The sequence below is a fragment of the Myotis nattereri genome (genome assembly GCF_964212035.1).
Source record: "Myotis nattereri genome assembly, chromosome: 2".
Lineage (NCBI taxonomy): Eukaryota > Metazoa > Chordata > Mammalia > Chiroptera > Vespertilionidae > Myotis > Myotis nattereri.
In genome coordinates this window covers 118,031,554-118,046,401 of record NC_138076.1, presented here as the reverse complement: position 1 = coordinate 118,046,401, position 14,848 = coordinate 118,031,554, and the positions used below count along the sequence as shown (strand labels likewise).

The 14,848-nt window shown below is 38.7% G+C and overlaps 1 protein-coding gene across 1 annotated transcript in view; it reads left to right on the top strand.

Moving 5' to 3' along the window:
* ATP8A2 (ATPase phospholipid transporting 8A2) overlaps positions 1 to 14,848 on the top strand; it is a gene marked incomplete at its 5' end in the record, with an annotated part of 501,820 nt that overhangs the window by 392,346 nt on the left and 94,626 nt on the right. The window lies entirely within an intron of this gene.

The window sequence follows — 14,848 nt, the reverse complement described above, 5'->3', positions numbered from 1 at the left end:
TTTTGATTACAGTGGCTTTGTAGTATTATTTGATATCTGGTCTTGTGACCCCTCCAACTATATTCTTTCTCAAGATTGCTGTGGCTATTTGGTATCTTTTTTGGTTCCATATAAATTTTTGAAGTATTTGTTTTAGATTTGTAAATATGACATTGGTGTTTTAATAGCGATTACATTGAATCTGTAGATTGCTTTGGGTAGTATGGACATTTTAATGATATTAATTCTACCAATCCATGAACATGGTATATTCTTCTATTTGTTTATATCTTCCTCTATCTCCTTTTTAAATGTCCTGTAGTTTTTCAAGTACAAGTATTTTACATTCTTGGTTAAGTTTATTCCTAAGTACCATAAAAAAAAAAACCTTTTAGCATTGGTAAATGGGATTGTTTGTTTAGTTTCTCTTTCTGAGAGTTCACTATTGGTGCATGAAAATGCCATCAATTTCTGGGTGCTAATTTTGTATCCTAATATGTTGCCAAATTAATTAATTTATTAAATGGTAGAGTCCTTACGGTTTTCTATGTACAATATCATGTCATTTGTGAATAATGAGAGTTTACTTCCTCCTTTCCAAATTAGATGCCTTTTATTTCTTCTTCTTGTCTGATCATTGTGGCTAGGACTTCCAGTACTATCTATATTCTATATATAAAGACCTAATATGCAAAGTCTCCCCTTAGGAATTCAACCAACTGGGAGTTCGATTGCTTGCTATGACGTGTGCTGACCACCAGGGGGAGGCACGGAATGAAGGAAGCCCTGTGTGGCAGCCAGCAGCTGGGGAAGGAAGGCCCCGGCCAACAGCTGGCAGCCACTAGGGGCCCTACCCATGCACGAATTTCATGCACTGGGCCTCTAGTGTTGAATAAGAGTGGTGAAAGTGGACATTCCTGTCTTGCTCCTGGTCTTAGGGGAAATGGTTTTAGATTTTGTCCATTGAGTATGATATTGGGTGTAGGTTTGTCATATATGACCTTTATTATATTGACATATGATCCTTCCATTCCCACTTTGCTGAGAGTTTTCATCAAAAATGGGTGTTAGATTTTGTCAAATGTTTTTGCTGCATCTATTGCAGTGGTTCCCAACCTTTTCTTAGCCATCTCCCACCTAAGCATCTCTAAAATCCTGATGCCCCCCTGTGACATATAATTCTTATTCAAAAAATGAACTCCTATTCACATGGAGGAAGCCTAAAAGGCCATTAACTTAGTCTAGACAAACCTCCAAAGAACAAAGCACCCATGAAAGAGAAAAATAAAAGAACAAAAGGACAGTTGAAGTACTGAGGAAGAAATTACTAAGAAATTGTTAAAAATCTATAATAATAAAAGCATAATATGCTAATTAGACCAGACAGCCAAACAACCTTCCAGACGTCATTCTGGATGTCCTTCCAGATGAAACCGTGGCAGTGGTGGCCGAGGTAGAGGCGGTAAGGGGTGATCAGGCAGGCAGGCAGGAGAGCAGTTAGGAGCCAGTGGTCCCAGATAGTGAGAAGGATGTCCGACTGCCGGTTTAAGCCCAATCCCATGGACATCTGGCAATCAGACATCCCCCAAGAGGTCCTGGGTTGTGAGATGGTGCAGGCCTGATTGAGGGACTCCCCAACCCCCCTCTCCCTACACGAATTTTGTGCACTGGGCCTCTAGTAATAATTATATGAAGTGATATGAAAAAATAGCAAATAAAATTTCAAAACATATAATAGAGAGCTGAGATGTATAAATATGTCACAATATATATTTATATACTGTATATGAGGCCCTCAGAACCATAAGAAATGCAAAAAATTCACTGTTAATAACTCATTCTCAAATTGCCCCCCATAAAAATCAAATTGCCTCCCTGTGGAACCACTGGTCTATTGATATGATATGATCCTGTGATTTTTGTCTTTCAGTTTGTTTATGTGATGTATCACATTTATTTGACTTGCGAATACTGTACCAGCCTTTCATCCCTGGAATAAATTCCACTTGGTCATGGTGTATGATCTTTTTCATGTATTGCTGGATCAGATTTGCTAATATTTTGTTGAGGATTTTAACATTTATAGTCATCAGGGATATTGGCCTCTAATTCTCTTTCTTGGTTGTGTCTTTATCTGGCTTTGGAATTAAGATAACTGGCCTCATAAGAAAGGGTTGAAAGTGTTCCTTCCACTTGAATTTTTTGGAATAGTTTGAGGAGGGCACGTATTAGCTGTTCTTTGAAGGTTTGGTAAAACTCCCCTGGGAAGCCATTGGACCATGGCTTTTGTTTGCTGGGATATTTTTTTTTTTGCGGGGGGGTTATTGCTTCTAATCAGTTGTCATTGGCCTATTCAGGTTTTCTGATTCTTACTGATTCAGTTTTAGAATATTTTTTTAGGAATTTGTCCGTTTCATCCACATTGTTCAGCTTGTTAGCATATAGTTGTTCATAATATTTCCTTACAGTCCTTTGTATTTTTATAGTGTCAGTTGTCACTTCACTGCTTTCATTTCTAATTTTATTTTTTTGGGTCCTCTTTCTTTGTTTCTTAATGAGTCTGGCTAATAGTTCATCAATCTTGTTTATCTTTTCAAAGAACAAGCTCTTGGTTTCATTGATTATTTGTATTGTTTTTTTAATGTCTGTGTCATTTATTTCTCCTCTAATCTTCATTATTTTCTTCCTTCTACTTACTCTGGGTTTTTCTTTTTGTTCTCTTTCAAATTCTTTCTAAGTTGTAGGGTTAAATAGTTTATTATTAATTTATCTTTTTTTATTAGGTAGGCCTGTAGTGCTATGAACTTCTCTTTCATGACTGCTTTTGCTGTGTCCCACAGATTTTGGGTTGTTTTGTTTTCATTTGCATTTGTTTCCAGGAAGTTTTTATTTATTTCTTAATCTCATTGGTAACCTATTCATTGTTTAATAACACACTATTTAGCCTCCATGTTTTTTAATGTGTTTGAGTGATTTTATTGTTTATTTCTAATTTCATTCCATTGTGATCTGAGAAGATGCTTGATATTATTTCAGTCTTCATTAACTTGTAGAGACTTGTTTTGTGTCCTAACATGTAGTCTGTCTTTGAGTATGACCCATGTGTACTTAAAAGGAATGTATATTCTGCAGCTCTGCGGGGAAATGTTCTATAAATGTCTATTAAATTCATCTGATCCAATGTGTCCTTTAGAGTCTCTGTTTCCTTGTTGAGTTTTTGTCTAGAATATCTATCCAATGATGTCAGTGGGATTTTCAAGTCCCCTACTATGACTATATTGCTGCTCATCTCTCTAGAAGTTTTTTTTAAATATATTTAGGTGCTCCTATATTGAGTGCATATATGTTTACCAGGGTTATATCCTCTTTTTGGATCAATCCCTTTAGTATTAAATAGTGACCTTTATTGTCTTTTGTGATGGCCTTCATTTTGAAGTTTATTTTGTCATATGAGTATTGCTACCCCAGCTTTTCTTTAATTTCCATTTGCATGGAAAATTTTTTCCATCCTTCATTCTCATCCTATGTGAGTCTTTTGTTCTGAGATGGGTGTCTTGTAAACAGCAAAATTGGGTCATTTTTTTTTTATCCATTCAGCTACCCTATGTCTTTAATTGGCGTATTTAGTCCATTTACATTTAAGATTATTATTGATAGGTACTTATTTATTGCCATTTTAGTTTCTTATTCTTATGTTTCTCTCTGTATATATTTATATATTTCTTCTCATTACAAAAGTCCCTTTAGCATTTCTTGCAGTGATGGTTTGGTGGTGATTAACTCATTTAGTCTTTTTTTTGTCTGGGAAGCTCTTTATTCCACCATCTGTTTTTGAATGATAACTTTGCTGGATATAGAAATCTTGGTTTCAGATCCTTGCTTTTCTTTACCTTGAATACTTCATGCCATTCCTATCTGGCCTATAGAGTTTTTGATTAAAAAAAAATCAGCTGGCAGCCTTATGGGAGCTCCTTTGTAGGTAACAAAATGCTTTACTCTTGCTGTCTTTAAGCTCTCTCTTTGTCTTTAATTTTTGTCATTTTAATTATGATGTGTCTGGTTGTGGTCCTGTTTGGCTTCTTCTTGCTTGGGACTCTCTGTGCCTTTTGAACTTGTGTTACTTTTTCCTTCACCCAGTTAGGGAAGTTTTCTGCCATTATTTCCTCAAACAAGTTCTCGATCCCTTGTTCACTTTCTTCCCCTTCTGGTACTCCTATAATGTGAATATTATTACATTTCATGTAATCCCACTGCTCCCTTAAACTGTCCTCCTGTTTTCTAATTGTTTCTTTTTTGATTATCTGATTAATTTTTTTCTACGCTGTTTTCTAATTCACTAATCTAATCCTTGGCCTCCCCTAATCTATGTATTCCTTCTACTATGTTCTTTCTTAGTGCTATGTCATTCTTCATAGTTACTGTACTTTTTCTCATGCTGTTGAGCACCTTTGCTGTCATTATCCTGAACTCTGTGTCTGATAAATTTCTTATCTCCATTTCATTTATCTATTCTGGAGAATTCTCTTGTTCTTTCATTTGGGGCGCTTTTTTTTATCTCCCCATTTGGCTGCCTGTTGGGGTTGGTGTCTGTGTACTAGGTAGATCTGCTACGACCCCCAGTCTCTACTGCAGGGCAATGTCAGATACTGTTTGTGACTGGCCCTGAGTACCTTGCTTGGAGCTATCAGCAATCCACAGCTGTGGCTCCCTCTGCTTGGGCTGGGTGCCTTTGAAAAGGACCAAGATGTGCACCAGTGTCTGCTCTTCCTAGTCCGGGGCCCATAAGTAGATCAGGCATAGACTCCTGTTTGCCTTTCCCCCAGACAAAAACCACCTGGATAACAAAGTTCCACCGGAGTAAGATTTCCTCTACAGCATGATGGAATGACTTAGCACTGGAAACTGTGGTGGCTGCTCACCAAGCTCCAACCCCAGAGCCCCCAACCCTGGACTGTCCTCGCACAGCTCCAGTCCACTCTGCCTTCTCTCTTTCAAAGCCCCAGGTGAGTGGATACACACCAAATTTGGTACATTGGCCCTTTAAGAGGGTGCTGCATTTCCAGCTGTCTCTAGCTAGCAGACAGCAACCCTGCTGCTTTTCACGGCCAGATGTTACGTAGGCACCTTTCTTGGTTCTGGTGCTCTAGGCTGGGGAACCCAGTTTGGAGTTTAGACCCCACAATTCTTGGTGGGTAACCACCACAGCTGCAATATCCCTCCAGAACTTCAGCTGCTGTCTGTAGGAGCCAGACCAGCCCTTTCAAGCCTCCGTACTTCCTACCAGTCTCTATGAGGTCTCCACTTTCCATCTTTGGTTATCAGGGTTCTCTCTAGCTAGTCTTCAGTTGATTTCTGTTATTTAGTTGTAATTCCAGTTTGGTCCTGGGAGAGAGTCAGTGAGACTTCCACCTACTCTCTGTATATACTTTTTAAGTATATAGTTTGGTCACTGTTGTTATAATTAACTTTATAGTCATTCTCCTTTCCATTGAGTCACTCCTCTCTTCTCTTTTACTAGCTTCATATTCTCATCTTTTCCTTAAAATATGGATTCTCACCAAAATCTGTATATCAGTTTTCTTGCTGTCTTCTGCTTCTGAATTTTCTTGAATATTCAGTAGAGCAGCTCAATTCCTGCACATACAGAGATAGATACACACATACATGTAAGAAGTGTGTGTTTTCTGTCCTAGTCATAAAAAGAGAGCACAAATTACCCATTTTTCTCTTACTGTCAATGGCCCACCGTCTTCTTGTCCCCTAAATTTAACCTCTGCTACTCTCTTTCAGTATATTATCTCTTAGGCACATTATTTAAAAAAAAAATTAAAGGAAGACTTTCTAAGTGACATCTCCAATGTACTCATTCCTAAACAAATAAGATTTTCTCTTTCTTTTTCTTCTAATCCTAACCTTCTCCAGATTTAACCTCTTTCTGTTCTCTGATCCTATCTTCTATTTCTTCTTAATGGACCTTGATTCTGTTTTCACCCCTTCTCTCTCTCTCTCTCTCTCTCTCTCTCTCTCTCTCTCTCTCTCTCTCTCCCTCTCTCTCTCTCTCTACCTTCTCTCTGTTAATATTCTAGTCTTTCTTAATTATTTAAAAATAAGAACTGTGAAAAACACCTGCCTGATCCCCTGGGCTGAGCTCTCTTTGCTGTCTTCTCTCCACTACTTCACTGTCGGCAGTTGGTGAGTAATGAGTTTTTCCTTGCTGCCTGAGTCCTCACTATTCTTAATGCAGAGGTCACGGATTGCCAGCTAAATTCCAGGCTTGGTGCCCATCACCATCATGGTTCTCCTCTGCCTGCTGACATGCAGCATCAACCTCTTGCTGTCTACCTCCCTGAAGGACACAGTATAGGTTCCTGTGAGGCTTTGCTTCTTTGGGTCCCTTTCCTGCTTCTGTGATGATCTTTTCTCTTCCTACCCTTCTTCACCTTGCCAGACCATTGAGAGCTTTTGAGAAAGCCTGTGGCCATGTAAGTGTTCAACACACACTGTGTCCCCTTCTCAAGTCTTGGTAATTTCTCCTTTGTTCTTTGTTGATACTCCTCAAGAAAAACTCTTAGAAGGTGGCAGTTATCCCAAATCTCCCTGCAATCTTTATGCTAGCACCATCCATACTTTCTGTGTGCTAATGTCTTCTGTCCTTACCTCAAACTTTACATGTCTAAAACTTATCTTTTCTCTTCCTCACCCCCTTTAAAATAGATCTGTCCTAATTTCTGTTTGTCATTCATCTTTTGACTTAAGTCCCAAGCCTCTGATCATCTCACTGTTCCTCCCCTTTATTTGCCCTTCACAGCCAATCAGACTTTGCATCCTGTTGACTTTTTCTTCCCTGTCCTAGTGTAAACCTTCTTATCTTATCCTTTACTGCTTCCTGTCTTCCTGCCTTCAGTCTCTCCTTTTCAATACACACAACACAACCTGGACTTTTCTCAAAGCCCATTTTCATTATGTCACTCTGCTCAGAATCTGCAGTGATTCTGCATATAATTCTTCCTAGTTTTCCAGGCTTCCCTCACCCACCTTACAGATTCCCTGGACAGTGGTCCCTCCCGCTCTCTTCTTTTCTGCCTGTTCATGAATGCTTTTTTTTTCTTCCTATATAAAATGTTTCCCCTCCTTCTCTTCACCTAGCCACATCTGCCCATTCTTCCTTTCCTCATTCATTTATGAGTACATCTTACACAGGTCTGCTTTTTCATTGCTTATTCTACTTAATTATCAAGATGGACAAAATGAGAGCCTGAAGATAGCAAATCCCAGTTTCTGTGGCATGTTGTCCTATGCTCTTTCCTGGCCAGGCCTTGGATCTTCATCTGTTTCTCTCTGGTGATTATAACAGTACTTGGAGCAGATGTCCTTAATAAATACATCTTGTTGATGAGCAGTCAAAACAGGGTACATTCGCCCTAACCGGTTTGGCTCAGTGAATAGAGCATCGGCCTGCGGACTGAAGGGTCCCAGGTTCGATTCCGATCAATGGCATGTACCTTGGCTGTGGGCACATCCCCAGTAGGGGGCGTGCAGGAGGCAGCTCATCAATGTTTCTATCTCTCTATCCCTCTCCCTTCCTCTCTGTAAAAAATCAATAAAATATATAAAACAACAACAACAAAAAACAGTACATTCAAGGAACTGGTATATTGTTGCATTGCAACAAATGATAATGTTGAAAAGGAGCTAAATTAAAATCAAACTTCCATTTTGATAATCATTATACTAACAACCATTCGGAATCTTGCCCTTCTTAGTGGGTTTCTCCATGACAGAGGCCTTAGATTCCTTTACTGGTATATATCTTGCTTTTCACATTTACAAAATAAAAGGGTTTATTGATTCAGCCATTCAACAATCATTTTCTGACTACCTATGATGGGAACCTGTTAATTTCTAAGGCCCCTTCAATTGTATAATAGCAATAACATTTTCTAAAGACAAAAACATTATTTGATCATCAGGCCATACAGAGTTTTTGTTTGTTTTTTTGTTTTGTGTGGGGTTTTTTAAATTTTCTTTTTGCCATTACAGGCTTTTTTCATACCCCTTCTTTTTTGTGTGTTCTATCTTCATTTCTAATCCAAGGTTAGGCACCTATGCTTTGGCCTCACTATACTTTTAAAATCAGCCCAGTGGAATATAGAATAAAAAGATTCTGTCTGCATTCTATGATAGACCAACTCATGAAATGATAGAAAAGCAGGATCTTACAAATTCTTTTCAGGAGTTAAAATGTCCTATTGCATTGATTTTCTGTTATAAGATATTGACTTATTTCAATATCCTTGACAGATTTTTTTTCAGATAAAGGTTCTATGATAATAAATCAACTTCTACAAGACTATCCTTCCTACCAGACTATCAAAATTGAGATAATTTATATAAATACCAGGATTTGAGATAAACTTGCAAAATAAGTTTCATGGTCCTTCAATGCCTGATGGTTTCCTATTGAGACAGACTTTCTTTGCAGATCTTTTAATGCAGCAGTTTCAGTAATTTCTGCCGGTCACAATCATTGTGTGCTCACAGCATGTGTGACTCTATTTTAAGCCCTTGGGGTTTGTGGTAATAGTCACTTAGGTGTGTTGGACATAGTTTTACCCATCAAGTTGTCTTGTCCAGGTGGGATTACAAAGGAACTGAGAATTTTCCTATTAGTCCTTACATTGCTCTTGGACTTACAACTTTGCAAATTCTTATCTTGTAAGAAAGTATGAGGCAGTGATTGGCCTCCCTGTTCAGAATAGACAAGGGTGTCTGTGAGGCCTCCAGTCCCTCAGAGGTGTCCTGTAACAGCATTCTACAACAGCTGTTCTGTTTTAAGACTCAGTGCTCTCAACGAATTCCAGACGCCCCTTGGCTGCAGTAGTTGCTAAATTGTGACTTCAGGCTTCACTTGGTTCAGGCCTCAAGGGGGCTGAGCCAAACCTGACATGACTTACTGTTCAGGCAACAAGTTCCGAAGAGAAAGAAAACATTTCAAATACCAACTACTGCTGCTTTATTCTGAAGAAACTGGCTTTAGAGGAGCAACTCTTCCAGGCGGTCTTGATTCCGGCTTCATTTACTTTGACAGCATTCTAGTTTTCTGGCCTTTTTTGTTGTGGGGAGACAGCTGACTCAATGCTTTTGAATAATTTTAGTGTGTGATACTTAACTTTTAAGTAGAAAATATTATCAGATGATAAGAGGAGAAAACAACATTAAGGAGTATTTTAAAACTATATATTTTATATGTGGCTTTAAATTAAATTTTATTTAAACATAATATATTTTAACTGAATATGAGACTTGCAAGTATATATTGGAGTTGTTGATTTACTTATTTATAATAATTTCTTTACTTTCTTAAAAAGGAAATCCTGAGTGTGTTCTAAACATTTACATATTTAAATATTAGTAATAATTAAACTATCCTAAGGTAAGTTTCACAAGCTTAATGATATGAGTTCCCAGAATAATGTAACTGGTAACAAATATAACTACAACTGACTATGCCATGTTTTATTTTATAATTATTTTAATTATTTTAACCATTTTAAGTGTACAATTCAGTGACATCAAGTATATTTATGTTGTACAAACATTGCCACTATCCATTTTCAGAACTTTTTATCATCCCAAACAGAAGATCTGTACCCATTAGATAATTCCTCATACCCCACCCCCTATTATACTTCCTGTAATCTAGGTACCTCATATAAGTGGAATTATACAATATCTGTCCTTCGTGTCTATCTTATTTCATGTAACATAATGTTTTCAAGTCTGTTCCATATTGTAGCATATGTCAGAATTTCATTTCTTCTTAAGGTTGAATAACATTTTTCCATTGAATATTTTGTAGAGGAGGGATAAAGTCCTCTTTGATCTCTTAGGGTCTCTGGCTGGGTCTAAAACTTTGACAAATTAGTAGGAGAAGCATACAAATTTATTTGTATATATTGTATATGGTAGGAATCTTCATAAGAAAATAAAGGCCCAAAGAAATGGTTAGTGGTTAACCTGAAAGGTGTTTTTGTGTGTGTGTTTTCTTTTTGGTTAATCTTCACCCGAGAATATTTATTCCATTGATGTTTTTGAGATAGTGGGAGGGACGGAGGAGAGAAGGAGGGAGGGAGAGAGAGAGTAAGAGAGAGAGAAAGAGAGAAATAGATGTTAGAGAGACACGTCAATTGATTGCCTCCCTCATGTGCCCTGACCAAGGCTGGGGATCCAACTTGCAATACAGGTGCAGTCCCTTGACTGGGAATCAAACCTGAGACCCTTTGGTGCGTGGACCCATATTCTAACCACTGAGAAACACTGACCAGGGAACCTGAAAGGTTTTATGCGGGTTTAGTGAAGAGTAAAAAGTCATGGAAAGATGTGATAGGGCAAAGAGTATGAGCTGAGTGTAGTACCCTGGGGAAATTTGGCAAGGCATGTTTGTTAGGATTCTTTTCGGCATTCATGCTGTTTCACTCTGGGTATAGATGAGAAGGGCTGGAGAAGGTGGGAGAGAACACCTCTTCTGCCACTTACTCCAAACTGCTTTAGCTTAAAATATTGAGGTAGTGTGTCCTGAACCCCACATTTTGTGATCCATTCATCTGCTGATGGACACTTGTGCTGTTTCACCTTTGGCTGCTGTGAGTAGTGCTGCAGTGTACATTGGCGCACATGTTTCTGCTTCAGTGTTGTTCTGTTTAGAATCGTGCCTCACTCTCTTTTTTTACAATAGGAAATATTAAGTATTTCTCTCCAATGTGGTCCAGGATTGGCTCTTTCGCTCTTTTCAGATGAAATAATACTTTAATGGGTATAAGCTTCTTATTTGAAGGTCTAGGTTGATAAGATGGAGAGTTGTGTAAGTCTTCATGCCTCATCGCAAACACCATCTTAACAGGCCCATTCACAGCACCTAAAAATGATGAAGTAAATATGAAGGGAGAGCTCATTAACCCTCCTTTAGAAAAGGCTGAGAGACTGTGAGAGAAGTATTTGTGTCACTGTGATGTTTTGCTTGTCAACAAAAGATTTCACTATTTTCCAGGAAGTTTGCCTCCCAGACGCTGTCAGTCATGAATCTTCCTGGGGCCTCAGCCACTTGAACCTTTGTGTCCAGGCTGTGGAACTGCAGACCAAATGGCCCGGGGGAGTACGTGCAGGGGTTTCTGAAGTTCCCTGAAGAACTGCAATCCTCTGGGAGCTTGGCTGTCAGGCTACTAGCCCCCATGTGTGAGCCTGGCAGGTATCAGGTGGAAGGCAGTAGAGGGAGTCAACAGATTTGGGTTTTTTTTTCTCTTAATTTCTATGTTTGAAAAACATGAAACTATATTTGGTTTGTGCTTAGGTCTGTTGGACCTGGTGAATGTGTTTTTGTTGTCCCTGGTTTCCAGTTAGGAAAATATACTATTTTGCTCCCAACGTTGAATGAAGGTGGTGGTCTTGGCTCCATATCATCAAATATTAATACATTAACAATAACTGAGTCTATAATAAGGAACTGTGACCTTTCAAATGATCTGAACTGTCTCCTGTATGTCACATTTTACTTTTTTAGAGAAGTGCTAATTCACGTTAAGTCCGCCTGAGAGATTTGTTTAATGAGCAGATTTAACGGATGATTATCCTTCTCAATTTTTTTAAAGGAAGGGCTTCTTGTGATGTCCCTCTGCTATTTGGCACAGGAACACAGAGGGGTCTTTTAAAAATTACCCCTGCAGGGTCACTGGGACCCAAGCTGTTTGCTTCATTAAACCCTGGTGGCTTCTTTAGAGCCAGCCCCTTCCAAAAGCCCTGACACAATTGTATCTAAATTAGCATCTGACTGACCCCCTTTCTCTCCTTTTTTCAAGCCCCAGCTGACAGGGATTGGCAAAAGATGCTAATTGGTTGGGCCTGGCTCAGAACAATAGACTTGCCAAGTTGACAAAAGGACTGATGTTTCTTTCAATATGCACCCAGATTCACATAAGTACCTCTTTTAATTACCAGGAATTATTGTAATGCCTGGTCAATGGAATAATTGACCCTAGTCAGCTAGTGCTTACTCTGTAATAAATAATGGCCCAGGCCTGTCAGAGTAGCAGGTACTAGGATGATTTGTGGGACTAGAAAGAGGTCTTCTCAGCCAGCCTTCTGTGATGTACTGAGGAGCCCAGTGGGAGTCCAGGAGAGGGGACTAATTTGAGCTTCACCGTAAGGGAATGTGCTGAGAGCCCTTAGAATTTATCCTCAGAATCATAAAGAAATGAGTTAGTAGCTTAAAGAAGTAAATTGGCAGCTTGGCAGCTTAGGACTCCTGGTCAGTGACAGGTCAGCCAGCTCCAGCACAGGGAGAACATTCCAAAGCATTTGCTTCCACACTTAATAACACAAGTCCATGTCCAGCCTATATACTTCAGTTCCCCCCTTTAAAAAAAACATTTTTATTTCAAATGTTAAGGTAAATGAGCTCACAACCTAATGTTACCTCATTCTTTATTATCACAAATCTTAGATATCTTACAAATAATTTTGTATAGTATTAAGGTTCTTGGAGAATTAGTTTTAAAAATTTAAGTCGGGAAGGGATGGGAGGGGATGGGATTCACTACATAGCACAAGTCTACTTTGCAGCTAACATTCCAATCCTAATCAATGTTAATATTGTAAACTAGCATTCCTCCTCTCCACCCCCATTATAATATAGAGTGGGCACTACTTTCTGCTTAGCATTTCACGTGGAGCCTTCCTTTATGATTGTACAACCCAATCTGAGTAGGATGTATTTGTGAAACCTCTGAACCGCTGCTCTGGGTAACCTTGTGGACTGAACTGGGCCCCCTCCCAACTTAGCTGCATTCAACCTTTGGACTCTAAGCAAGTTACTAAAATGCCTAAGCTTAAGTTTCTGCCCCTAAAAGGGGGGTTGGGGATAAAAATGCCTGCTTCATAAAGTAATTACAGAGATCAATTAAATGGGCTCATCTATTATTCTATTCAATACAGCACCAGGTAAATAGTAGCACTTGCTATGTTATTAGTTATTATCACCCCAAGATTGCATAGCCAGGAAATGGTAGGGATATGATGTGTACTGGCTGCTGTCTCCCTCTTTAAGCCTATGCTCTTTCAGGATGTCCCATTGTCAGGTCCCCTAGAAGTTAAGAGAAAACATGAATACATTAAAAATGGTAAAAAATAAAATAATACTTTCATCTTTTAAAACAACAGATGACAAAAAATGTCAGTTAGTATAACTGATTTGTAAATACCATTGTGATCTCCTTGATTAAGAAATTATCTTCCTTTTATAACACTAGCATGTATTTCTTTCTGGCAAGTCTTTATTGGGAAAGGAGACATTTAAGGTTGTTAGTTCTCATGAGACTTTTTGTCTCCCACAAAGAAAAGATATAGTTTATAAACTAGATTGCCTGGATGCATGCTAACACCTGAACTGTGGTGTAAAGGTCTTTTAGACTGAGAACATCTCAATCAGAAGTCTGTTTTGTGTTTGTTTATATTTTTGATCTGGTGAATAATTTCAGTGTTAATAATTAAGTTTTAGGATGTGTGGAAAAACATTTAAAAAATGACTGGCAACCCCCCTCTCTACATTTCTTGAAGTGACTTTAGTCAGGGAATTGATGTAGAATACCAACTCTTTCTGAGCTTCTCCACGAGAAACCTTGGTCTCATCATGGAGAGTGGGCTCTTTAGTAGGACACATTCTGGTTGACCATCAAACGCCAAAGAACTAGACCAGCTTTACTATCAAGCAGTTCTGAGCCCTTGGGCAGATTAGTCAATTGCCCCAGGATCTATTCCCTCAACTGTGAAATGAGGAAATGGAACCAGATGACCTCATAACTCCTCAACAAGTTGACATATGAAATTAACCATCACAACACCAGAGCAAAAGACATTCCGGTCATCTCACTTGATGTTTGTCCTGTGATATATTCATGGATACCTTCACTTCTTACAACTCTTCTCTGTTGACATCTAAATTATTTCTTTTGCCTAATTTCCTCCTGTCTTTTTCCATCTCATTTGCTGATTCTCCTTATCCTTTCTGGCCATTAAGTGTAGTGTTCCTTTATGGAGTTCAGTTCAGTCCTTTATGGATTTCTTATCTCTCCCTAGGATCATCCTTCCATTCCCATGCTTCAACCAAATATAAATATTTGCATTGCAAATATAAATCTCTAGCTCTTACCTCTTTCACAAGCACCAGACTGGCATTTCTCAGAACCTGTCACACTTTCCAGCTGTGTTTGCATGATTACTTAAGATTCAACATACTCAAAAATAAGCTCATTGCCTACAACCTATGTGCATATGAGCATTATTATACATCTTTCTGTTCAAACATGAAACAGAGAATTTTCTTATATTCTTACCACTCCCTGACCTACATATCCATCTTTTTTCAATCCCATCCTTTCCTTCATCAGTATATTTTGCAAATCTACTCCTCTCCACATTCCCACTGCTACCATGCTGATTGTGACCATCATCACCTTTTGCTCAACTGTAGCAGTTACTCTGGATGATCTCCATGTCATAACCTCCTTGACTCCTATAATATAACCCTTTCACTGCTTAGAAACTTGGGAAGGGTCACAACTACATGAAAAGCAAATCCCAGACTCCTTGGAAGGGCTTCCAAGAGCCCCACAATGGATCCTTTCCCTACCCTCTAACCACCTCTTTCACTGCTGCCTGTGCTAGAGACACGCTGTACATTTTCAAGTTTTGGTTATGCTATTCTCCTTATGGAAGGTCTTTCTTCCTCCTTCCTCACCTGTTAAGATTTGGCTCACTTTTCAAAGATCAAACCCTCATCTTTTGTCAAGGTGTCACTATAACAGGTGCTACTATCTCT